Genomic DNA, 25,596 nt, shown 5'->3' on the forward strand with positions numbered 1-25,596 from the left:
GCATGGTCCTGTACCTTTGATCCCCAATAGTACCGTCATAGGCAGATTGTCACTTCTGTTATACAGAGGAGCAGATTGAGGCTTGGAAAACGGCCAGTTGCTTAGAAGAATAGTGAGTGCTGAGGAGGTTGGGGCCCAGAGTTTTAGCCTCCACAGACCCAGATCCTAGATTACCGCCCCCCAATCCTTGTTTCTCTTCCCATTTTCTGCCTACTTCAAGGCTCTTCCATCCAGACCTGGACAGCTCCCCTCCCCCTCGGCCACTTGTGTGTGCCTTTCAAGCTACTGGCACCTGCCTCTAGGGCATCTTACCAGCCACTCCTTTGAGCGCGTGGCCCCTCTGTGGAAACAACTGCAGTAACTTCCTATTGCCAACAGGGTATGTCTAGATTTATTAACCTATCCATAACCGAGTTCCAGCTCATCTCTTTAAACCGTTCTTGCTCTTTGTTTTCCTGACTTTGCTCTTGGATCTTCTCCCATCCTCATGGAAAAGCCCCCAAGTTCCTTGTTACCACTCCTAGAGCCAGACTTTAGGATCCCATTGACCTCCCGCTAGCTTTCAAGCCTCCGTTGACCAACATGGCCCACTCAGCCCGACTCAACATTTTTGCCTGAGGTAGTTAGATGTGCAGTCTGTTGGCAGTTCTTCACGTTGTACCTTTTCCAGATGGCAAACCATCAACTCACCTTTGATCCATAAACTTTTCAAAATTCAGGTAAACACCTTACCTCCCCAGCAACACTGTTTAAGGTTGAATCATTACATGATGCTCCATAGGTTCTTGGGAAGTTATTTTAGTAAGTTCCATGGATCATCTTAGGGGCTACGTTAACTGGAAGAAAAATAACTTTTGAGTATCCGAACACTGAAGCAAAATGAAAGACCAGTGACACACAGCTCTACCTCCTAGATTCCCCTGTTCTGCATATCGTATAAACATCTAAATTGTTCTGAGAACATTTGGGCACAATGTTTGATGATTGCTCTGATTAGACATGAGTAGTCTTTACCAGTGGGATGTACCTGTTCTTTGCATTTGAACCACATGTTCTGCTCTCACTGTGGTAAAGATCATCTAACAATAAGACAGATTTATAGAGAAAATTCCCCAGAGCTCCTATATCGTAACAATTTTAAATATTCTAATCCTTATCACCTAAGTATTGATTCATATGGTAACAAATCTTTGTGTTTTATTGCGCTGTCAAAAATGTGCTCTCTTTTCCGTTACCATAATATTTTGTACTATTCTTTTATTATCATAATTTGCTAAGCTGTTCCTATTTTGGTGGGTGATTAGGTACCTTCCAGTTTTGCTTTTAGACAGTGGTACAGAGGACTTCTTTGTGCATATTTTCTTAGAATAAGTTCCCAGTAGAAGACTCAAGAGTAAAAGCAGAGAATTCTTTCTTAACACTTTTGTCACTGACAGGGAAGAGTGCATAAAGCACACAGTTTATTGAACAGTTACAAAGCGAACACCTAAGGACTGTCACAGTCACGAAGGATCATTTCTGGCTCCCCAGAAACTTCCTCTATGTGGGAAGGAACATTTCATGACCTTTGTATCATAATTATCTTATGGCTTTCCGAAGGGGTTACAGGGATTTACTTTTTATCACCTTGCTGGATTAAATACAATGTTTCACCACAACACCATCAGTTTTGAGTGTTTTTTTTTTTAACATCCATTGTGTGGCTTTTCATGCCACTTGAAATGTGTATCTGTTTTCCAGCGCTGATTACTGCAAAGCCATTATAAATTACTGAGGAGGTATTTGGTTAAAAAAATAAATCATAAATCACACTGTCCAAATGAATCAACTCTTGTTGTTGGACAAAGAATTTAACAGTATTTACCTGTAATTCTTATGTTGACTGGAAAACATCACAGATGTATTGCCATTATTTTCTTTTATATTGATGTAACCTATATAGTTTGCAGAATTTTATAAAGTCATTCCTTATGGTAGCAGTTAGTTTAATGGGAAGATTGAGTGGTTATTTTGAATATGTTTGCCAATTTAGTTTATATAAAGAGGGCATCTCGAGGTTGCTTTAACTGACATTTCTTGTCTTTATGTGAAGACAGAAAACAGATTTTTTTACTCTATGTGTGATTATTTGTACTTGTTTTTAATTCTTTCTTCATCTTTCACCCATTTACTTTTATTACATTTTCAAATACTTGGACAATATTGTTTAAGATGAATTAAGGTCACAAATAAAATTTCACTAATCTGAGCATTACTAATTTAGAAATAATAATTAAACCCAAGGCATGTGTTGAAAGCAAACCTATCAACAATCACAATTAACATTCCAGTAATTAATGTGATAGGTCACAAATATGCATTGTCTCTCTCTCTCTCTCTCTTTTTTTTTTTTTAAAGATTTTATTTATTTATTTGACAGAGAAGAGAGTACAAGCAGGGGAAGCTGCAGGCAGAGGAAGAAGCAGGCTCCCCACTGAGCCAGGAGCCCTACGTGGGGCTCAATCCCAGGACCCTGAGATCATGACCTGAGCGGAAGGCAGATGCTTAACCAACTGAGCCACCCAGGCACCCCTGCGTTGTCTCTTAAAGTAGGTCTAGTAAGACCCAGAACTGCAGAACAGAGCTAATCAACAGTATTGGTTATATAGTAAAACTGTACTTTAATTTTATCCTTTACTAATGTGGATGTATCACAGGTGATGAGTAGTATTTAAAGGAAAATAGGGACAATCACGAGCCAAGTTTTTCTTCCAAAATTAACCATAATATGTTTGAAATTTAAAATGGGGGAGTTAATCCAAGAGGCAGCCAAGTGCAGATACCAAGAACGTAGTCATACCAATGTTTTGTTTTTCCTCATGCAGAGTCAGGGAAGAGGTTGTCTGGTGTGCTTTTATATCTCAGGTTCAGAGAGGAGAGATTTCATCTCTGGGAATTTTTGGAGAGCAGACATACTGAGTTTGGTGTTGAGCACATTCAGCCATGTGAGGTGACTCTTGACCTAGTTGTCCATTCAGGCTTTAAGGGCGCAAAGCTCGAACTCTCTTTGGAGACAGGATCAGAAAAACAAACATTCATGAAGGCTGCATGTCAGGAAGAAAAACACGGAGAGGTACAAGTAATAAGCAGAGCATTATTTGCTTTATTCCTCCTCTCTCCTGCCCCCCCACCCCTTTCACAAGGCTATGTCTGGAGAACAGGAAATCTCTTCCTCTTTCCTGTGTTCACAGAACCGGTGGAAAGTAAACAACACGGACATGCATGGATGTGTGGGTGAATGCGCTTTGGATTGATCTACATCGATTTCCTGTAATTCAGAGTTCTCCCAGTGTGTTTCCTTCCAGCGTATCAGAATTACCTGGGACTTATCAGAAATGCAAATGACTGGGCCACGCCAAGGCTATTTACTCAGAATCTCTGGCAGGAGCCTGGCAGGTGACAATGCCCCATGGAGGTTGAGAACCACTATTAGCTAACCTGTTCTGCCACCTACTGGAATTTATGGGAATAGCACCTGGCAATGAGTCTACTACATTAATTCTATTAATTTTTTTGCCCTTAAGCTTCTCTGAATGGATTCTAAAACGGGAGTTGCCTTATACTCATTTCCAGTTATTATAGGGCAGGTTATGTCAAGATATCAGCAGGAAGTCTGTGTAAGCTCATCTTTATTGAAGTGCCTTTAATTTTGTACTGAAATTGCTTTTATCACACTGGAATAATACGCAGCTATTAAATAGTGCTAGGAAGAATAATACACGGGAGAAGTGCAAAAATATATATGAAAAACGGGGTTAAAATGGCCTACAACATTTTTCCAACTAAATAGTTTAAATATGCAGAAGAACAAAATGGAATAAACCAAAGCGTAATTAATAGTGGTTCTCTCTTGGGGATGATATTGTAGGTAAATTTTTTCTATATGCTTTTTAAAAAATTTTCTAAGTTTTATATGATGAGTCTGAATTATTTTTAAGAATAATTTTTTAAATGTTGTAAGTTATGTAATACAGCTGTAAGCATTATTTAGCTCAAATTTCTTCTCTCAGGAAGAATTTATGAAGTCCCCATACCAGACAGACATTGTGCTAGGGTCTGGGGTTGCAGAGATGAAATGTGTATGGTCTCTGCTTCCTGGAGCTCTCAGTTCTCTGGGGTGGCATACACACTAAACCCAAGCGGTATAATGAAGGAAGTACAAGTAAGGGAGAAGCTCTACTTAGGCGTGGTAACCACAGTTTCCCAGAGGAAGTAACTTTCCAGAGAGTTCCCAAACTAAGACAATTCTAGATTCAGATACCCTGTAAGTTACCAGCCTTTGTAAGCCGACTGTAGGATATTCGTGGTTGACTGGATTGTATTACTCCTGGGGGTCTCTGTAGTCAATAGAGGAACACATAAGACAGTGCTAGAATTTGGAGACAAAATCATTAAACAACTGAAATTCAACAGAAAAAGCAAGTTGTTGGTGGAGGCCTATTTTTTCAATCTCTTCAAATCTGTCCATTAAAAAAAAACCAAACCCTCAGTAGCAAAACTAAAAATTCAGACAATACTTGGAAGTAGGTCACAAGGTAACCCCATGAGCCCCAAAATATAAGCAGGTGGGGCAAACAAAAAACTGCCACGAGAACAGCATTTGTGCAGGAGGAATAGGAAGGAACGAGGTAGTGTACGATGGACGTGAGAACAGGAGAACCCACGATAGGCAACAGGTGATCACTGAAGAGGGGAAGCCCATCTAAAAGTGCTGGCTGAAGCTGAGAGAAGTTTTGTCCTCTCCCAAAAGTGGGTTCATGCGAGGGCCTGCTGGAAGAGCACCTGTAAGGGCTGGAGCAAGGCAGCCCTTATAAGCTCATGAGGCTGCCTGCTTTCTTCTAGGACAGGACTCCACACTTGCGAAAACACCTGGGACTAAAAGCAGAATTGAGCAGGACAGAGACAAAGGGGAGACTATTCCTCTTGAGAGTCTTTGTAGGCAGTGTAGGAACATGTAAGACCCTACAAGAATTTGAAGACAAGGAAAGAAAGATGGCCCAGACTCAAGAAAGGGTAAGGACAGAGGCAGTCCCAGAAAGCAAGCTGTTTTATTTTTAAACTCCATACAAAAGCAACAGAAGAGAGGGCTCTGTGAAGGTTGAAAATCTTTTCTGAACATAGCCTTAATCCAAAAAGCCAGGAAGGATCATTTCACAATCAAATAAACAATAGAAAAGTATTAAGGCCAAATTCCATCCAAAGTTATGAACAGAAAAGGGACCAAGAGGAAGCACAATAGCATCCCTATAGACAATGGAAGCACACCAGGGAGACGTGGTTAGAGACCAAAACCATAACATATTTAAAAATGAAAATACACTAAGCACATGAAAGAAGACATGAGAAAATTACATAGATTGAAAATGGAATGAAGAATTAAGAAAATGAGAAATTATTTGAGAAATGAAGACAGGGCGCCTGGGTGGCTCAGTCCATTAAGCCTCTGCCTTCGGCTCAGGTCATGATCCCAGGGTCCTGGGATCGAGCCCCGGGTTGGGCTCCCTGCTCAGCGGGGACTCTGCTTCTCCCTCTCTTTCTGACTCTCCCTCCTGCTCATGTGCACTCTCTCTCTCTCAAATGAATAAATGAAAAGTTTTAGAAGAGAGAAGTGAAGACTGGAGCACAAGCAGCGTTAAGGACTAAACACAACAGATAACAAACACCTTAAGAAAAATAGAGGGTGATAAAGAAAAAGACATATAAGTAAAGAGGAGATGAAGAATTGGAGACACAAGATTCGAGAGAAAGTGACCCATCTTTGAGGCGCGCAAAGGAGATCAAACACAGGTAACAGGCCTGAAGAAGAACCCCAAAGCAAGAAGAAATGCTAAAAACTGTAATTCAAGGAAACATTCCATTTAAACAAAAAGGTCAACACTGCATATTGAAAGTATACCATGTACCTGAAAATATTGACCCAGAGGGACCACCCAAATAACAGGTGAGGAGAAACGCATCTTAATAAAAGCATTTCAACTCTAAGCGGGAAAAGAGTGATAGAAAAGCACGGGTTGTCAGCCCCACTGAACACTTAGGCATGAAGCATCAACGGCTTCTGAGATCCCAGGGGAGAAACAACCAGACACGGGCCTCTTACAGCCTTGCCAAAGGGACCAAACCTGAGTCTGAACCACTCTCTGAACACTGCTGCTGTTGTACAGGAATACGGAGGACTGAAGACAGTGTGTGTGTGTGTGTGTGTGTGTGCAGGGTGGCCTGGGGGAATGCGGTCTGCGGGAAGTTGCAAGTTCAAAGATTCTGCAACTCATACTTGGTAGGAAAATGAAAAAGGACAGAAGAGGAATCTATAGATTAAAAGAGACAAAAGATGGGATTTTATGAAAGAGGCAAGGCTCCGAATGTTTCTCTCTTTTTTTTTTTCTTCAAATTTATTTACTTGTCAGAGATCACAAGTAGGCAGAGAGGCAGGCAGAGAGAGAGGAAGAAGCAGGCCCCCCGCTGAGCAGAGAGCCCGACTTGGGGCTTGATCCCAGGACCCTGAAATCATGACCAGAGCTGAAGGCAGAGGTTTCAGCCCACTGAGCCATCCAGATGCCCCAAGGCTCTGAATGTATCTTAACCAGTATATTTTACTCCTGGTAAATGGGTAAACAAAAGCAGGTATGTCCGCACGACGGAATGATACTCAACAATAAAAAGGAAAAACTACCAGCACATATGGTAACATGCGTGCACTTCAGAATTATCACGCTGAGTGAAACCCGCCGCACACAAGAGAAAGCAGCCTCTAAGATTCTAGTGACACGAAATTCTCAGTGTAAAACTGACTCCTAGTGACGGGAAGCAGATCAGCGGTGGTCTAGATGGAGACGGAGGTAAGGGCAGGTTATGGGGGCGGGGAGGAGGAACCTTTCCAGGGGGAGGAGATCTTCATTATCTTGATTAGAGCGGGGGCGTCACAGATGGATACTTATGTCAAAATTCATCAAATCGAATACTTCAAATGCGTGCAGCAAATTGTATGTTAATTACACATGACGAAAGTTGGTTAAAAACAACTTCCTGTTTTTTGCTTTCTATTTTTACATTTTTTTCTTTCTTTCTTCCTACCATCCTTTCTTCCTTTCCTTACTCACTTACTTAAAATGCCTTTAGTGTATTTACCATGCGTATTCTCAGCCAGTCTGTTCCGGTCATTTTGGTTCAGATGGTTGGATGTCTGTCCTGGTAGATGTTTGTCCTCCTTTTACTGTGATTGTGCCTCTCAAGTGGCTCATTAGTTTGGCTTGTGAGCACAGGTTCCCTTGAGATATCACTGCTCTGTAATGTTTTGGGGGAGGGGCTGAGGCCCAGGCTCTAGTCTCTGTCCTCCCGCCTCCCCGGGGGTTTAAGGTATGAGGAGGGGTAAGCCCCAGGTCACAGACCCTCAGTTCCCTCCACAATGACTCTTGATCTCTCTGGTTTAATCCCACTCTTCTAAGTGGACTTAATTCCCTGATCAGGGATTTGTCTTTAAAGTCACAGTAAGCGGCAGCATTGGGAGGAGGCTGTCTCTCTGAGGTGTAATCTCTGGCTCCGTTTTCTTTTTTTGTGGAGGCTTTTTTGCTTTCCTGACAGGCTGGCCTGTGGCCTGCCTGGGCTTCTGGCTTCTCACGGGGAAAGGCAGAAACTCACGGGGAAAGGCAGACAGTGGTTATCCCAGAACAGTACCTGATGAGGCAGTAGCCAGCCTTAAAGGCCTTTCTTTCAGCCTGTCTTCTTTCTGCTCCCTCTGTCAGCCTCCCCGCGACCCCCCCCCCCCCCCCCGGCGCTGCAGGGACCCCCTCCCTGCTTCCAGGTGCACACACAGCAGTTCCAGACACACTTCTGGCTCCTCAGGGGCCCCTTCTTAGGTGTTGTTTGCAATCTCCTCAACTCTGTCCTTCCATTTTCCTAAAGACAGAGGGCCCAGTGTTAGCTGACCATCTTCATATGGACCCCATAACTTAATTTGTCTGCTTTAAAACCGTTAATATTCTTTGAAGAGGTGGTTTAGGTCTGAACATCTGGTTGTGAACACTGTAAGAACACTAAAGACAAAATACACCAAAGAACTATAGAAAAGTGGAAAATAGTTTGCTGATTCTAAAGCCAGAAAAGGAAAGAACTTTTAGACATCTTTTGTCAAATAACTTTCGAACTGTATCCATTTGAGTTAGCACTTCAGGGTCAGGAAAGCACTTAACCCTTGTTCTGAGGGAAGTACCAACTGAAATCTAGAGAATTCTAAATATGTTACAAAGTTACCTTAAGCGAGAAATGTTGTATTTAACAGATCCCACTGGCCTCCAGGCTGTGTGTGAATATAAAGATTTTCCTGCTTTGGGTATGTGTAGTGATTTTTCCATTTGCCTAGAACACACTTCTTTCAGATCTCTGCTGGTAGCCATGTTTCTCAGTACTTAGGACTATCCTCAGATTTCCCCTTTCTAGAAATTTCCATGACCACTCTACTCTCAAAATACGCATGCCCAACACCAATCACTTTCAAATTTATTTGCTTTGATTTTCTTTACACACCTAATCCCCAGTGAAATTATATGCCTATCAGTTTACTTAATTATCGTCTCTCTTCTCCCATATGAGGCTGGGGCTTCTCTCTTGTTCCACAAGGAGAAGATCCCAACACCTAGGATAATATAAAACCTGGTGCACAGTACACCCTCAGTAAATAATTGTTAAGGGAATGAGTAACCCTCTGTGTATTGCTGTTTCTAGCTATTGCCAGGTAATATTCTACTCCGAAAGTAAGTGGCTTAAAACAACAGTGATTTGTTATTTCTCACAGGCTAGCAGGTGGACTGGGCCTGCTGACCTCTCCTGGTAGCCTGTCTGGGTTTGCCTCCCCCACAGGTCGGGGCCTCCTCTCTCTTGTGGTCTTTCACCCAGGGCTTCTCTTCTCCATGGCAGAAGCCTTCCAAAGGCTTCTGTAGAAGGAACACCACAAGTTGCTTCCACCAGGTTCTTTTGGTCAAAACAAGTCATGAGGTCAGCCCCAAATCAAGGGGTGAGGAAACAGATACCACCCCTTGATGGGAAAGTCTACAAAATATTATTAAATTTGCTCCAAAGCAAATTTCCTAGTTTGTAGACAGCGGAAGAGTTACAGGAATCATCCACCATTGACCGACTCAGTGCCTAGCACCCAGCAGGCCCTCACTGTTGGTCCAGTGAATGAAAGAATGAATGTCAAGGCTGATTCCACCACCCCCTTCAAGTATGGACTGCTTCTCTGGACCCAGTGGGCTATACTGCCCCCTAGTGGAATTTGAAGATTGAAGAGGGGGCTAATTCCTTTCTTGGAAGGTTGAACTATAGGATTCCAGGTTACAGGTTAGGGTAGTAGTTCCTAAACTTTAGCATCAGTATGGAGTATATAGCGATCTTACTAAGAACAGAAGATTCTGACAATAAATATAAATAATAAATAAATCTAACAACTGATTAAAAAAAAAAAAAAAACAGAAGATTCCTGGGTCCCATCCCAGTAAGTTCAGTAAGTCTGGATAGGTCCAAATACACCAAATCCTAAGCTGTTACTTGGGCTTTGTGATGAATGGGTGTTGGAAGGAGAAGTTGCCTTGTAGGAAACAGAACCCTAGTTTTGCAAGCAGAGAGACATGCATTGGAAAAACAGCTCTGCCCCTGATGGTCTGGTCTGTGTCACCCTGGGAAATCCACAGACTCTCAGATTCTCAGGTTTCACATCTATAAAATGGGGTTAATGACAACTATCTCATAGGGTTGTTATGAGATTAGAAATAGTTCCTGGTTATGGCGCATAACACACCCTAACTCAATAAACAGGGTTAACATTATTGCTTTAATACCACAAGCGTACAGTGTATAATAGATGTTCAGCAACTTTTAGCCAGATTTAAATATTGTTTAAGACTACACGGGCAAGAATCTTATCTTTTTCAATCACCATTGATTACCAGGATCTAGGGTATCAAAAATGTCTTATAGCAGGTGCTTAACCAATAGTTTCTCAAGAATAATGAAGTCCTCATATCCTATCTCTATCAACATGAATGTGTTCGCTGGTTGTACCAAGTGGGTGTGAATGCACACATGTATACCTGTGCCTGTATGTGTGTGTTACGTGTGTGTGTGCGTGCATGTAGTTATTTTATGTCATCTAAGGACTTCGAGACACATTTTGCTTTGTGTACACTCAACACTGACTAAGCTGCCAGGGGTCCAATTGTTTTCAGAAGCATTTTTTTAATTGTAGCACCGTGAAAAGTATACGAGCCTTAAAGAAGACCTTGGTGCAAATCCCAGATCTGACCAGTCCTACTTTAGGCAAGTCCCTCATCCTCTCTGAGCCTCACTTTTCCTGTTGGGGACATAAGGAAGTTTTTGCAATGGTCAAATCTGTTCTAATGTGTTAGGATTCTGTATGTAATTGGGAGAACCAGCATACACAAGGGTTGCCATTTTGTATTTTATTGTTGTTTTTTTAATTGAAGATCATCACTTTAAGTCACTTGTTGCTACATTGCCTTCATCGTTATCATTTTCACCGACTGTACATTATTCTGTTGAATAACAGAATTTATCTAAACATCTCCTTTATTGTGGACTCTTTAAATAGTTCCAATTTTATGTAACTGTGAAAATTGCTGCAATTAACGTCTTTGTCAACATAACTTTTTGCTTTGGTTGGATAATTTCCTCAGGAAACGGGGTGATTTTGACTGCCTCATAGGGAAGACTAGAAGGATGTTGTGGCAACATTTTTTGCATTAGCATTTTGTGTGAACCAAATATGAGAAAGATCAGAACTGTCCTTCAGGAGCAAGTGCTTAAATAAACTACATGCCAACCAATCAATGAAATATGATGCAACTATTAAAAAGAACAAGGATTATGGTGCACTTAGGTGGGTCAGTGAGTTGAGTATCCTGACTCATGATCTCAGCTCAGGTCTTGATGTCAGGGTTGTGAGTTCAAGCCCTGTATTGGGCTCCATGCTGGCAATTGAGACTACTTTAAAAAAAAAAAAGAAGAAGAAGAAGAAGAAGAAGAACAAGGATTATTCATTATAACCAAAAAGTAGAAACAAGCCAAATGTCCATCAACTCGTGAATAAGCAAAATGTGGTATGATATCCATACAATGGAATATCACTCAGCTGTAAAAAGCAATGAAGATTTGAGACATGCTACAACATGGATGAATGTTGAAAACATGCTGAGTGAAAGGAGTCAGAGGCCTCACATAATAGATTCCATTATATGAAATGTCTAGAATAGGCAAATCTATGGAGACAGAAAATAAGTAGTTATCAGGCGTTGGGAAGGGAAGGGGAAATTCTAACTATTGATCTATACTATTGATATAATGGGATTGCTAACAGGAACTAGGATTCTTTGGGGCATGATTAAATTATTCTGGAGTTAGTAGCGATGGGTACATGACCTTGGGAACACACAAAATCCACTGAATTGTACACTTTGATTTTTTAAAAGATTTTATTTATTTATTAGAGAGACAGCAGGAGAAGTAAGAGGAGCAGAGGCAGAGGGAGAAGCATATTCCCCACTGAGGGCAGAGCCTAACTTGGGGCTCGATCCCAGGACCCTGAGGTCATGACCTGAGCTGACTGAGCCACCCAGGAGCCCTGAATTATATACTTTAAAAGAGTAAACTTTATGGTATGTAAGTTATAGCTCAACAGAAAAAAGAATGAGGAAGACCTATATTGACATTGAAAAAAGCAAAGTGCAGAGCACTATCTAAGACATAGCACTTTGGTGGAAGTTTTGTTTTCTATCCTCAGTGTTTGAAGTTGTGAGGCTTCCCCCAGGAAATGTCTGTCCTGCCCTCACTGTGCTGTGACCTCAGGCATAAGAGCACCCTCTTTCTCTGGACTGTAGAACCGGTTGCCTGCTGGGGGCTGAGATAGTGCATCATGAATGTAATATGTACATAGAATGTAATATATAATTATTCTCATTGTTTCAGATAACAGAACTGAGAGGTGAGAGAGACAAGTGGCTTCCCAAGGCTATACAGCAGAGAATGTGGCCCACCAGGAATCAAACCCAGGCCTGTATGACTCCAGAGGAGGGGAGTCAGAAGCTTGGGTGCCCAGAAGCTAGTTTATTTGTTCCCTGTGCACTGACGGACCAGGGGGATGGAGCCTGCTTTGCTACAGAGAACATAGGTTCCAAGAATGGTGGTTTATGTACTTACCCAGAGAGGTCCTTTATTTTCCTTTATTTGAGGGTTAGGAAGGGGATCTCAGAGACTTATCTTGCCCCAGACTAGTCCCTTATTGCTTGATGGGAATATTTTGGTAGTTCCTAACTGGCCCACTCAGCTCCTTCACAAAGTTTGTCCTTGCTGTTGTTTCTAACTAGAAAACCCTTCCTGCCCACCAGCCACTCAACTCCATGAACTCCTACTTACCTGTCAAAACCCAGCTCAAATGTCCCTTCTGTTGTTTTCTTTTTATCAACAACATTTATAGATGCCCTTCCTGGCATCTGTAGAATAATACCGATAATATTAATAGTAGCTATCATTTGGAGATCCCCACTTTGTGCCAGGCAATTTTAACCATTGACATATTTGTTCCTTTTAAGTCTCATGGGAATTATGCAATGAAAGTATAATTATTTACATCTCTTTCAGAAGAAGAAACAACCTTAGAGAAGTTAGGAAATTTGCCCAGAATCACACAACCAGGATGTGATGCAACAGGTCTTTCTGACTCCAAAGTCATACTTTCCCCTTACCCCACATCCTCTCTCCTACAGCAGTCACCTTGAATTGCAAATCCTGTTTACTGCTGTTTTCACCATTGCCTTGTGAGCCCTAGAAGGCAAGTAGTCAGTCACTCTGATTTCAGAACTGTGACCCTACTGCCCCGTGTGGGGTCTGCTCCCCAGTGGCTGCTCCTAAAAGAGACATAGGAGTGAATTGTTCCATTTGCTGGGACCCAGCCTGGAAAGTAAATGCAGCATATTTGTCCTATCCCTGCAGAGGGGGCAGGCTTGTTATCTGTCCTGGAAGGGCGATAAAGGGGCAGGTCTTGCCTCCTTGAGGACTTGCAGATGTTTCCTGAGGCCATGAGAGCACTTTCTGCTTCTTGCCAGTTCGTGAGAGCTGCTAGGAGAGTGGGCTTCATGGCTCTGCTAGCGTGAATGTCAACAACCAACTCCAGCCAGCACTCTGGAAATCGCACAGAACAGTTGGGGCCCGTAGGGGCCTGTGGAGGATGGAGGCACCATCCCCAGCTGGCCGGATTTTTGCTCCAGCCCAAAAGAGGCTTCACTGTCGGGACAGCAGGACTGGATGGGTGGGACCTCCAGCTTTGTAGTTAGCTCTGGCTTTGAACACCATCTCCACCGCTTACTAATCCGTGGCCTTGGAGCAAATTTGGCAACCTTTCTAAACCTCAATTACTTCATTTTTACCTGGGAATAATTGCCTCCTTTTTTTTAAAATTATGGATAAAAAGGGATAATGCACATCAATCCTTGCCACCTAGCCCGGGACAATGCCAGCATCTAGTGACAGGGATGCCAACGATAGTAATAGCAATAGGAATTATTGTTATTTTTGAAAAAAATCCATAAGAGATATTTGTTGTTTGCAGCCAAGAATCCTGTCTTGATATGGTTACTGTTATTAGTTGGGGAGAAGAGGAGTTCTCTAGGATAGGCCATTGGGGCCGGAGGGATGGTTTCCCCTGGGCCAGTACAAGAGCTGGCTGACAGAGTAATCTCCTGTGCTTTAGCGTGAGCAAGTGTGGTTCTGCCTGGATCCCAGTTCCCGGAGTAACCTGAGATGGGGAGTGCCCTGGTCAAGACTCAATCCCTATTCTTCCCGACCCCAGGCAGCAATCATTCTTCTGTCCTGACCACCTAAGGGGGGATTGAGCAATTAGCAGTTATTAAAATCATGGACTATATTTTGGAGAAAATTAATAATAATTTTATATTGAACCATCCTGAAATGTTAGCATTTTCCCCAGGTTTATTTTATTTACTTATCTAAGCACCCAAATATCCACAAAATAGAGATGTGCTTTATTTAAGTTGTATTTAAAATTTCCGTGAGCTCTTCCAGTTTTTAGGTATAGCCCTCTGGGGAAGAAATTGATAGACCTGTGCAGTTTTGATTTCTCATATAGTCACCGGACGTTCTTTCATACGTGTTTTTCTGTGTCTTAACAAGATTTATATTTGTCATTTGTAAGGCTTGTCATAATATTCCTTCAAGTGGATGGGCCAGTTTGTCCTTCCACCTGTCCTTTGGCACTGGGGTAGTTCCAACTTTCTGCTGTTGTATGTAATACTATCAACCTTTATGAAAACAAGCTTCGAAAACAATCTTTGGAAGTATTTCCTTGCAACACATTCCTAGAAGCAGACTGAAGGACCAAAGGGTGGGAATAGGTTTTCTTGGCCTTGTAGCTTAAGGTTAGATCATTCCCAAGGAGAGATAAAACCAAATCGCAGAGATTGCCCATGTGTTCTCTCCTGGTCTGAAATGGGTAAGAAATACAGACGCAGTGCCAAAGAGACAACAAGACAATTTGCTGAGCCAGACAGAACTTTCTGGAAGGGGCTAGACTTTTCCATGAGAACATCCTCAACTGATACCCAGTTCTCTGACTGTCCACTTATTTGGGACTACCCCACCCTTCCACAGGAGTCAGACTCCTGCCATTAGTGCAGACCCTACAAATTCCGGAGAGTCAGATGCCTGTGGTGGGTGGAGTAAATGTCCTACCGGAAGAAGGCCACATAGCCTGGTGGAGTGAACGCTGGAGCCTGGAGCCAGAAGCCCCAGCTGCAGGCAGGCAGGGCCCTGCCATACACCTGGTACCTCCACAGGTGCTCCCTCCCGTGCCCACCTGGAGGGCAGATTACCAAAATTAAGTTTTGGTATATTTCTTTCACTCAGGACTTTTGACTTCTGAAAAAATACAGGACTCCCTGGGAGAGGGCATGGTGCCACCGATCCCTCCTGGGTGAACCGTCTTGTCATCACTGACCCTGAGAACTAGTCGGACTGGAGAAGACAGTGAAGGGTCCCCGACAAGACTCTGAGAGCCGGGGAAGGAGCCCCACGAAGGAGGTGAAGCTCAGAGTCTAGCCTTTCTCAGAAACTTTGAGAACAGCGTTCTCTGGTTGCCTCTGGCCTGTGTGGCTGCCCCAGGAGCGCCGAGTTCCCTGGGGGAGAAGCAGAGGAACCCTCCTGACATGGTGGCCTAGGCAGAAAGCCCAGGTGGATGGATGTCTGCTGTTGAACTGGAAAGCTGGGTAGGAGCAGGAGTCAGACAGTAGCCCCCGTGACCCCAGGCTAGCCAGGCGCCTGAGAGCACCCGGTCCTGACAGGTACCAGCAGGATGCTGCTGTGATTTCTGCTTTGCTGTAGCTCTGCTCCTTGGGGACTGGGATCATGCCATGACTTCTTCTTGGGCCAAGCACAGCACAGTAGGTCGTGGTGCAGACCACAGGCTCCTCCCAGATTTTATTTCCTACCCTCTTCCCCTCATTCATCGTGCCCTCCGCATGCTGGCTCTTCTGTTCCTCTGTCCCAGAGATGGACTTGCCATCTAACTTCCTCCTTGCCCTCCTTCTGGTCTCGCCTCTTTTCTGAGATGTCATGTTGGCCCCGAGTCACTGTTCAACTCGTCCCTAGCGTGTTTTTTTCGTAGCAATTTCCCACGATCATCTGATTTCCTTTAACGGACTCCCCAACGGGAAAGGAAGCTCCAAGAGGGCAGCCTCAAAGGCCTTTGTGCTCTCTGCTCAGGGCAGAGAACCATATGGGCATGTGTAAGGGAATCCATCTAAGACTCCCTCCTACCCCCATGCCCCAGAGCTGCCCTTGTGCTTCCTTCATTCAGTTGTAACATTTTTCTCTTCGGAGGGCTCTGCCCAAGGGCCTGGCAGGGGAGAGAGCTTGGCTGGCCTGTGTGCAGATTGGGGTTCCAGCCTGACTCGGCAGTTTCACATACGGTGCCATCTGGGCCGCCTCCTACCAGGGTCTGCAGGAGGAGAAGAAGGGACCCAGCGGGCGGAAGCGCACAGAGGCAGACTGTAGTCCCATCTGAAGAGGATGCTGGAACAGAGCTGATGGGAGACAGGAGGGTCATTCCTCAGCTTACCTAGGCTAGCTCCACGCCTCCCTGGCCCGCTCACCACCCTCTGCCTCCTTGGGGTCTGCCTCCCCACCTGCAGCCTGGGAGAGCTCCCTGGCTGCTGGAGCTCTTTCCCAGCACAGGCACTGGTCACCCTACCTTGCTAAGGAGACTGGACCAGATGCTCCCTGGGGGCCATTTCACCCCCAGTTCCGGGGCCTAGTGGAGAGCTGTTTATCTCTAAGCCACGGACTGGGGACCGCAGGACCTTCAGGCTGGAGAAGATGACAGTCTGGGTGAAGATAGTAATGATGTGCGGAGGTTAAAGCTCAGTGATCCGGGGCACCAGCTCCCAGCTCAGGGACCACATCCGCCCCACCTGCTGCTTGCTCGTCACTCAAAGCTGAGCATCTGAGTCAGGAATGCCTCATCTAGAAGAAAAATGAGTTCCAGGCCTGGTTCTGCTGCCAAGTTACGATGTGAGCTCAATTACAATCTTTTCTTCTCTGAGATTGGTGTTTCTTTCTGGGGAAAAAAATATGAGAATGTTCAGATCCCACTGAGACATTTTGAAGGCTCTCTCTCCTAATCCTAACATTTTAAGACTCTGCCACTGAGCGTCAGATGTGAAAAACAGGCTCACCCATGCTCACAACTCTTCAGCAAGTCACCTTTTTTAGTTGATAGCCTGGCAAGGAGCCAAGACCCCTGACCTCTGTCATCAGCTGTGGAAGCCTTGCGGAGTGTCTGTGTTTATTTGCAGCTGTGGCTGTGTGGATGACATAAAAAGGTGATCTGTCAGTGGGCAGAGCCCAAGGTGTCCATCAGGCGAGAGACGAGCTGAAGCTAGTCCAGAGTCACTGTGGAGGAGGCCTGCCAATGCCACTGAGGGGTCCGCTCCTCCAGGGGGCAGGAGGGGGACTTTGTGTTCTATCTTTGGCAGTGTCTTCTGTGGCTTTTACGCCCTGACCACCCTGGGTGTGGCAGCCCTGGGCAGGCCTCCCTGTGATCCTGAACTGGGAATGGGAAAGGAGCATTCTGAAAAGGAGCATTTTTGTGATGCCCTCTGCTAATTTCATAATGTTCTATAGTTTCACTCTGCTTTCCAGAAATGCATCTGAAGTAATCTTAAGTATAACCACCTAGAAAGATTGGAAAGCCTAACTTGGAGTTCCTGGGACCATTCTCTGTCCTGAACCAACTTTTCCTGTTAGCCTGTGGGGTTCCTATAGGAATGAGAGGCTCAGAGGTCCAGTATCTGAGTAAGCATTTCCCTAGAATCTTCTGGGAACTAATTCCAGATTGGGAACTGAATCATTAACTTCTCAATTCTTGAATGGAATCATTAACTTTTCAATTATGAATCATTAACTTTTCAATTCTCCATGCAATATACTTATCTATACAAACACACGACATCGATTCTCAGAGTAGACTTTTCAGGAGGTGTGAATCTCTCAAATCACCACCAAAGGGACTGATACACTGGCTTAGGGAAATATGTTTTTCATGCTTAAAAAATAAATAAATGCATAAAAATATATGTTTATAAAAAATAAAAAATTAAAAAAAATAAATAAACCCAAATTTTAAAGATGAATCACACACGGTCCCCTGCTCCTACGGAGTTTCGATAAACCCTTTCACCCCTCTGAGCCCTCTTCTGCAAAATTGGGTTAATGATCCCCACCTAGGTTTGCTAGACTTAGTAAATGAAAGGATACCTAGTTAAATTTGAATTTTAGATAATGAATACTATTTTAGCATAAGTGTGTCCCGTGCAGTATCTGGGATTTACTTACCATACAATATTATTCATTGTTGATCTGAAATTCAAATGTAACTGGCATCTCGTATTTTATCTACCCTGTGCACACAAGTTCAGAAATTGTTTGAGGGACAAAAGGAATAACATGTGGATTAATAATATATGAAAGTGCTTTACAGATGACAAAATTCTGCGTCAGCAAGAAGGGTTGTGATCGTGTTACTTGGATGGAAAAGGGTCTCTTGCAGGCCTGTGAGTCTGTTCTTATGGTGGAGATCCCAATGCATGAGTAGAAAAATCCAGGGCTGCATCCCAAATGAACGCTTTTTTTTTTTTTTTTTTTTCTTCCAGGGTAGTGGATCCCAAACCGAAGGAACAGAATGGAGCACATGTGAGGAAGTCCTGGGGGTGGTGCTTCACAGAAAACTCAAAACAGGACCCCCGGGATGGAATCCGCACCTGCGTTTTCTGGCTGTATCCCAGAAGTGGGGTCTGAGATACTGTCTGTGTTGCTCACGCTCCCCCTGAAGGATTCAAAGGGCCAGGAATGGGCTGCAATTAGGAGCCCTGGAAACCAGTGTCCCGGCAGGGGCAGGAGGAGTGAGGCGTGTTCGACTTGGACATCTGTGGACTCAGGAGACAGAAGCCGTAGGCGACCCGTGCTTCCCGGAGGGCGCGCCTCCGGTCCAAGGTGGCTTTCGGCTTTGGTAAGGGGCCCCACACAGACGGTCCTTCTGTTACTAGAGTGAGAAGCAGAGCGGCGGGAGCGGGAGCGGGAGCGGAGCGAGTGTTCAAAATGCGAAGTCTAGAAAAGCTCTTAGAATCCCCGTTCCTCCCTCCTTCCACCTTCCGGATGGGGGCACCAGGCTGGAGAGGTGACTCCTCCAAAGCCCGGTAGTAGGTTAGGGCAGGACTAGGGCTGGAGCCCACACCCGCCGCTCCCTTGCTCAGCGACAAAGTCTGCTCAGCCCATCCCCTGAGAGTCCTTCTGTTTGGGCCCTCGGAGCGGCCACGGTCCTCCAATCACTCCCGAGGCTGCAGCCCCAGAAACCTTTGCTTGCGGCGGAGGCGAGGCCGCTTCTGGAGTACTAGCGATGGGGCTCTGCGTGGGGCCCGTGCTTTCCAGTTTGCAAAACACTTTTGCGTCCTTTCTGCCGCCTGCTCTGGACTTCTGCCCTCCTCCACTTCCTCCAACCTCTGTTTTCTGCTCTGGCCTCCCAGAGAGGCGGTTTGTACGCGGGGGAGGTCAAGGCCTCCGGAGCCCACGTGCGTAAGACTGAAGCCTGCGGACGGCTGGTGCGGCCTTTCGTGAGTCCCCCGGGAGGGCTTCGCGGGGCCTCCGTCTCCTCGTCCGCCAAGCGCAGATGGTCATCGGAGTATCTAGTCCTCGAGTGCTCCTGTGAGGCCTCGGTGCGTTAACTCGAGCTCGGGACCGTCCCCCGCACGCCGTCAGGGCTTCCCAGACACCAGCACCTTCCCCACTCCCATTAGCCTGTCCGGCATTTGCTATTTCACAACCGTGATCTGGGACGCCGGAGCCCTTCTCCGCCTCTTCCCGTCTCCTCGGAGGCTCCGCTCACTCGGCCCTCCCAGCGCAGTACTCCTTTGATGCCTTCCTCCCAGCGCTGCGCGGTCGGGCTCCCTGTCGGAGCCGGGAGATCTCTCGGGGCATCTTGAGCGGCGACACCGCGCCCCGGGGTGGGGCTGGGGGGCAGGCGAATCTCTCTGCTTCCTTGATGTTCGGTGACTGCATGAGTCACCCAGTGATCCCCCAATCTAGACATCCATCTTGATGTCTTTCTTTCGCCTCACCCCACACCCAATCCAAGTCTTGACGAGTCCCGGTGGAAACTGGATCCTGAATGTGCCTCTAGGCCAGTCCCAGGCCAGGCCCCGCCCCCGTCTGTCTTCTCACCCCTGGGCAACTGGGCCTTCTCCGCTTCCAGGCCCCTACACTTACTGCCCCGGGATGCACCTTCATCCCTCTCCTTAACACTCTCCCTTGACTTGCTGTTGCTCTTGGAGGAAACTCCCATCCGCAGGCCTGGCTGCAGAGCTCTGCCTCGCTTGCTCCCACCTCATCCACTTCCCTTTCACTCTATAAGCTTCACTGCCCTGGTCTCCTTCCAGCTCCTTCCCCGCCTCCTGTCCTGCATTTGCCACTCCTTCTGCTTTCTGCTCAGCCAGCTGCTTCTTTTGATTTCAGGTTGAAGGTCACATCCTCTGAGAGGCTTTCCCTGTCCGACTTGAGGGGGGACGTCTCCCAGTTTTTCTGTGTCCCAGCACCCTTTTAATCTCCTTCATACAGCCCATTATTTATCTGTGAATATCTTGCTTACTTACCCATTTGTTAGCTGGCTATCTCACTTGCTATATTGTATATATTTTTCATGATTTTACTTATTTATTTATTTGCTATATTGGATATATTTTTCATGATTTTACTTACTTATTTGAGAGAGAGTAAGAGCTCAGAGGGAGAATGAGAGGGAGAAGCAGGCTCCCCACTGAGCAAGGAGCCTGATGTGGGGCATGATCCCAGGACCCTGAGATCATGACCCGAGTGAAAGGCAGAGGCTTAACCCACTGAGCCACCCAGGATCCTCTCACTTGCTATATAGTAAGCATCATGAGTGCAGGACATGGTTTGTGTGTGTGTGTGTGTGTGTCCTTCATAGGGTATATCTAGACCAGTCTTTAATACACTTCTGCTGATTGAATGAAGGAATCCTCCTAGCAATGAGTAGACTAGGCATTATACGTTCACTTTGCAATGACAAAAGTGTAGAGAGGTTGATTCTTGCCCTAGGTAACATAGGCTAGAAGAAGTGCAACCAAGCCCCCTAGGTCATGGGCTTTTCCTGCTAGACCATTCCACCTCAAAGGGACATAGACCTAGCCCTGGGAATCCAGCTGGGCTGATTCATAGACTAATGCTCTGACGTGAGACCAGATGGCAGAGATTCCGAGATTCCTATCTCTAAAGGAGTAGCACTGCCAGTATGTGGCTAAGGATTACATCCCATTCCAAAATCTGGGCTATACTCGAGACATTGCACACACCCAATAAACACCCAACGACTGTACGAAAAGTGACTTCCTTTGAGAAAGGAAATCAGATCCACAGGCCCGAGAGCAGGCTTGATCTCTCAGGACCCTCTTTAGAGCCCTTCTAATTTAAGCTTGTTGGAAGGGGAAAGATGTTTTTTTCTAGCTCCCTTACAACAATGTGGCCTAATTTGGAAGATTTTGCCATTCCTCAAGTCCTGACTGCTGCCTGAGAGCAGACCCTGATTGTCATCATTTAAAATATTGCCTTGAGCATTGATAAAAAGCTGTCGGGAGGGTACCATTTCTGTGATTCCAGGAGGAAAGTGCCTGGGCAGAGACCCTGGTGACATAAAGAGCTCTGGACCAGAAGTCAGAAGGGCAGTGCTATGGGAGAGAAGGCTCTGGGGTTTCTAGCCAGCAAACTCTAAGTCCCCTGCTAGCCCTTAGCTGCCCCTCTGTAAGGAATGAAGGGAGTCTGATGGTGACCTAAGGGTCATAGGTGTGGCTTTGACCTGGGCTCTATAACAAATGTGCAGGGAGGGACCTTTTAAGGTCTTCTCCTTCTCTGGATCTTGGTGTATTGTCTTTACAAGGCCAGGGTTGGAAGGCCTGACTCCTCAGCCTCTTTCCCACTCTGATATTTGCTTTTGCTGTTTCTGTGAAACATCGTCTCCTCCAGGGCTGGGCTTCCTTATCATCCAGGCCTCAGAAACCAGCGTGAAATTGACATAGCTATTACAGAACAGTTCAACAAAGAGCATCTTTAAAAAAAAAAAAAATCATTTATTTATTTTTAAAGTAATCTCCATGCCCAACATGGGGCTTGAACACATGACTCTGAGATCAAGAGTCTCATGATCTTCTGATTGAGCCCACTGGGTGCCCCTCAACAAAGGCCATCTTAATTCTGAAGGCCTGGACTTCTTAGGGGTGCCCGAGGAGTCAAGTGCTCACTCCTGCCACTCTTCCAGGCCTAGATGCTAGGCACCTCTCCAGTGACAGGTGCCCCCTCTAATGAACGGGGCGTGGGGGCGGGGGTGGTTCTTCCAGAAGGGTGAGGTCATGGAAGCAGGTCAGGGAGTTTGACTCCTCTGAGAGTCTAGAATTTCGGAACACTGAACCCTAAGGACATTGTACTCTCCTGCACTTGACCCCCCAAGTGAGAAGACAAGGTTTAGGAAAATCAGACACGTTCCAGTGTTATTTGAATGTTTACTCTGGGGCAGGCTTTGGTTCAACACTTCCTATACATTGTTTTGTGTGACCTTGAGTCCTATAAGATAGACATTGGGATCCTCATTCTAAAGAAGAGGAAGTTGAGACACAGAGCTAAAGGGACTTGTCCAGACTCTAAACTATAAGAGACAAACTGAGGGTTGCTGGAGGGGTGGTGGATGGGAGGAGAGGGTAACAGGGTGGTGGCCTTTAAGGAGGCACATGCTGTGATGAGCACTGGGTGTGTTATACGCAACTGATGAATTATTGAACACTACATCTGAAACTAATGATGTACTATATGTTGGCTAATTGAATCTAAATTTAAAAAAAGTTCAGTGTTTTGTCCAAGGTTATACAGCTAGAAAGACCAGCATTGTACCCAGCAGTCTACTGCTACACTAATGTCTCTCTTAATAATAGCAATAAAAAATAATCAACGTTGAGGAAGTTCAGTAAGCATTGGAAATCACTCTGAACTTGAGGGTCAGATAAATGGCTATACATCTAGTTCTTCTATTTATTGGCTTGGTGACCTTGAGCTAGCCATTTCACTTCTTTAAGTGACAGTATACTGACCTTTGTGGAGATGCCCACTTTACAGTAGAAGGACTGAAAAGGGATAATGTACACGAAGTGGTCAGCATTGATGCCTGGCATAAAAGTGCTCGATAAATGTTAGTCACAAATATAATATTATCATTACTGCTATTACTATCATCTTCCCTCCAGAGTGACTGCAAAGTTCAAGTGAGATAATGATAGTGAAAGTTCTGTGTTCTGCACCTGTCAGTGATCCTCTTTATTACAATTACAGCAATCTAAGGGAAGGGGTTATTTAGAAAGCACTGGCCCCACTCCTCCCCCAAATGGCTCACATTCTTTGCTCTACGGCCAACACTGATGACGAGTGAGGGTTTGAGTTGGTGCCCACTCCCAGTGACGTCCTTCAGTAGATCTCCAAGAACTGCAGCAAACACTTTTCCGAGCTTATTTTTAGCATCTTTTAGAAGGACTTTGAAGCAGGATTTCAACATTTAGCTTCATTGTTTAGAGAAGGTGCCTTGCAGTTAATGTGAATGTATGACTTAGAGCTTTCTCTTATCCTAAGAGAGATTCCATGGATGCAGATCAACGATGTGGCTGGCAGACATATGCCCAGATCCAAGTGAATTCTGTTGCTGGTTCTTCCTGATTGAAGTGCTATGTGTTTGTTATAACTAAAAATTTGGAAAATGCAGGAGCACCTGGTTGGCTCAGTCAGTAGGGCATGCGACTCTTGATCTCAGGGTTGGGAGTTCGAGCCCCATGTTGGATGTAGAGAATACTTAAAAATAAAATCTTAAGGGGCACCCGATTGGCACAGTCTGTTAGGCATCTGTCTCCTTGTTCTGGCTCAGGTCATGATCCCAGGGGTATGAGATTGAGCCCCACATCGGGCTCCACACTGAGCACAGAGTCTGCTTGAGATTCTCTCCCTCTCTGCCCCTGCCCTACTCAAATAAATAAAAAAATCTTTTTAAAAAATAAAATCTTACAAAAAATTGGAAAATGCAGAACAATATAAGGAGAAAATTTTACCCACGATGTAATCATTCAGAGACAAAGATTATTCCTATATTGGTGTATTTCCTTTTGGTCTTTTATATATATATTCTTTTACATAATTGGGATCATAGTATGAATAGTCCCTTATATATTTTTACATTTTTAAAAATAAGCAATATGCATTTACGTTTCCTTCGTATCTTTTTATGGCTTGATAGCTCATTGTTTTCTAATGCTGAATAAAATTCTGTTGTCTGGATATACCACAGTTTGTTTATCCCTTACCTACTGAAGGATATCATGGCTGCTTCTAAGTTTTGACAATGATGAACACAACTTGCTGTAAAGATCTGTTGGCAGGCTTTTATCTGGATATACGTTTTCAGTTCCTTTACATAAATACCAAGGAATCATATGCTGAATCATATGTAAGAATATGTTTCATTTCATAAGAAAGCATCAAACTATCTTCCAAAGTGTCTGAACCATTTTGCATTCCCATCAGTAATGAATGAGAGTTCCTGTTGCTCCACAACTTCACCAGCATTTGGTGTTGTCAGTGTCCAGATTTTGGCCATTCTAAGAGGTGTGTACTGGTAAGCTATTTTTTTTTTCACTCTTTTATGTTGTAAGCTTTTCGTTCATGCATGTCATTTTAAAAATAATGTACAGTGGCTCAACATAGAGAAGTCATATAACATAAAGTACTTAACCTATCCTTCACTGTGACCTGTTCAGATTTTTCTAATCTTCACTATTATCAATTACCCTCTGGTGAACATTTTTTGTGTATAAGTCTTTATTTATTTATTTATTTAATTTATTTATTTGACGAGAGAGAGAGAGAGACCAGAAACAGAGGGAGTGCAGGCAGAAGGAGAGAGAGAAGCAAGCTCCCGGCTGAGCAAGGAGTCTGATTCCAGGCTCTCCACCCCAGGATCCTGGAATCATAACCTGAGCCGAAGGCAGGCATTTAACAACTGAACCACCCAGAGGCCCCTCCCTTGGATATATTCTTAAAAGTGGAAATAATTAAAGAGCACAGACATCTTTTAAGATTTCTTGGAGAAGTTCTATCACTTTACATTCTTATCAACAGACTGAGGGAGCAAATGTCATTGCAAATATTATCAGTTTTTAAAAATTCTTGCCAGATCAGTTTTTTGAAAAAAGGTAACTCATTGTGTCAATTTGCATGTATTTGACTACTGAGGTTGAATATACAACATTTCATGTTTTGTAGCCATTTGTACTTCTTTTGTGAGTTTTCTATTAGTGTCCTTTGCTGGGTAGCCTTGTTAATAGAGGCCCCAATAATCCAAAAGTTGTCTGCAGATGATGCCAAATCTTGCATTTAGCCACATCTGATAGGAGGCCAGGCTCCGGGAGGATTAGAAATTGTCCATGTCAGCATTGCTGTTTCAATGAAACCAGAAAGGGGAAAGTTTCCATGTTTTATTGGAATCTGGGAGATGAAGTTATTTTGCTGAGCTGTGTCTATTATTTTATTATGGTTTCTCTTCTTTTCATATTCCCAAAGCTTCTTTCTCTCTCTCTCTGTCTCTCCTTCTTTAAGATTTTATTTATTTATTTGACAGAGAGAGAGATCACAAATAGGCAGAAGCAGGCAGAGAGAGGGGGGAAAGCAGGCACCCCGCTGAGCAGAGAGCCCGATGGGGGGGCTCAATCCCAGGACCCTGAGATCATGACCTGAGTGAAAGACAGAGGCTTAACCGTTGTAGCCGCCCAGGCGCCCCTCTCTCTCTCTTTTTAAAAAAGATTTTACTTATTTATTTGACAGAGAGATAGGAAAAGAGGGAACACAAGCAGGGGGAGTAGGAGAGGGAGAAGCAGGCTTCCCACCAAT

At 44.6% G+C, this 25,596-nt stretch overlaps 3 long non-coding RNA genes across 6 annotated transcripts; 1 reads left to right on the forward strand and 2 right to left on the reverse strand.

Moving 5' to 3' along the window:
• Positions 1 to 474: 474 nt before the first annotated feature.
• LOC131813250 (uncharacterized) lies at positions 475 to 6,232 on the reverse strand. 3 transcript variants are annotated; one of them, XR_009346690.1, is made up of 5 exons: positions 6,159 to 6,232; positions 4,301 to 4,376; positions 2,840 to 3,044; positions 1,309 to 1,429; positions 475 to 836 (listed from the first exon to the last, which is right to left on the reverse strand). It is a non-coding gene; the product is annotated as an uncharacterized LOC131813250 (long non-coding RNA). The 3 variants fall into 3 exon arrangements; XR_009346689.1 differs by having other exon boundaries at positions 2,840 to 4,376; XR_009346688.1 differs by lacking the exon at positions 6,159 to 6,232 and having other exon boundaries at positions 2,840 to 5,044.
• LOC131813252 (uncharacterized) lies at positions 5,030 to 23,988 on the forward strand. Of its 2 annotated transcripts, none has more exons than XR_009346692.1 (2): positions 5,030 to 6,875; positions 18,267 to 23,988. It is a non-coding gene; the product is annotated as an uncharacterized LOC131813252 (long non-coding RNA). The 2 variants fall into 2 exon arrangements; XR_009346693.1 differs by lacking the exon at positions 5,030 to 6,875 and adding an exon at positions 16,544 to 16,626.
• Positions 14,062 to 18,279, reverse strand: LOC131813251 (uncharacterized). Its single transcript, XR_009346691.1, has 3 exons — positions 17,950 to 18,279; positions 16,307 to 16,672; positions 14,062 to 16,139 (listed from the first exon to the last, which is right to left on the reverse strand). It is a non-coding gene; the product is annotated as an uncharacterized LOC131813251 (long non-coding RNA).
• Positions 23,989 to 25,596: the final 1,608 nt, after the last annotated feature.

Source organism: Mustela lutreola, chromosome 12 (assembly GCF_030435805.1).
Source record: "Mustela lutreola isolate mMusLut2 chromosome 12, mMusLut2.pri, whole genome shotgun sequence".
In the NCBI taxonomy this organism is placed as follows: domain Eukaryota; kingdom Metazoa; phylum Chordata; class Mammalia; order Carnivora; family Mustelidae; genus Mustela; species Mustela lutreola.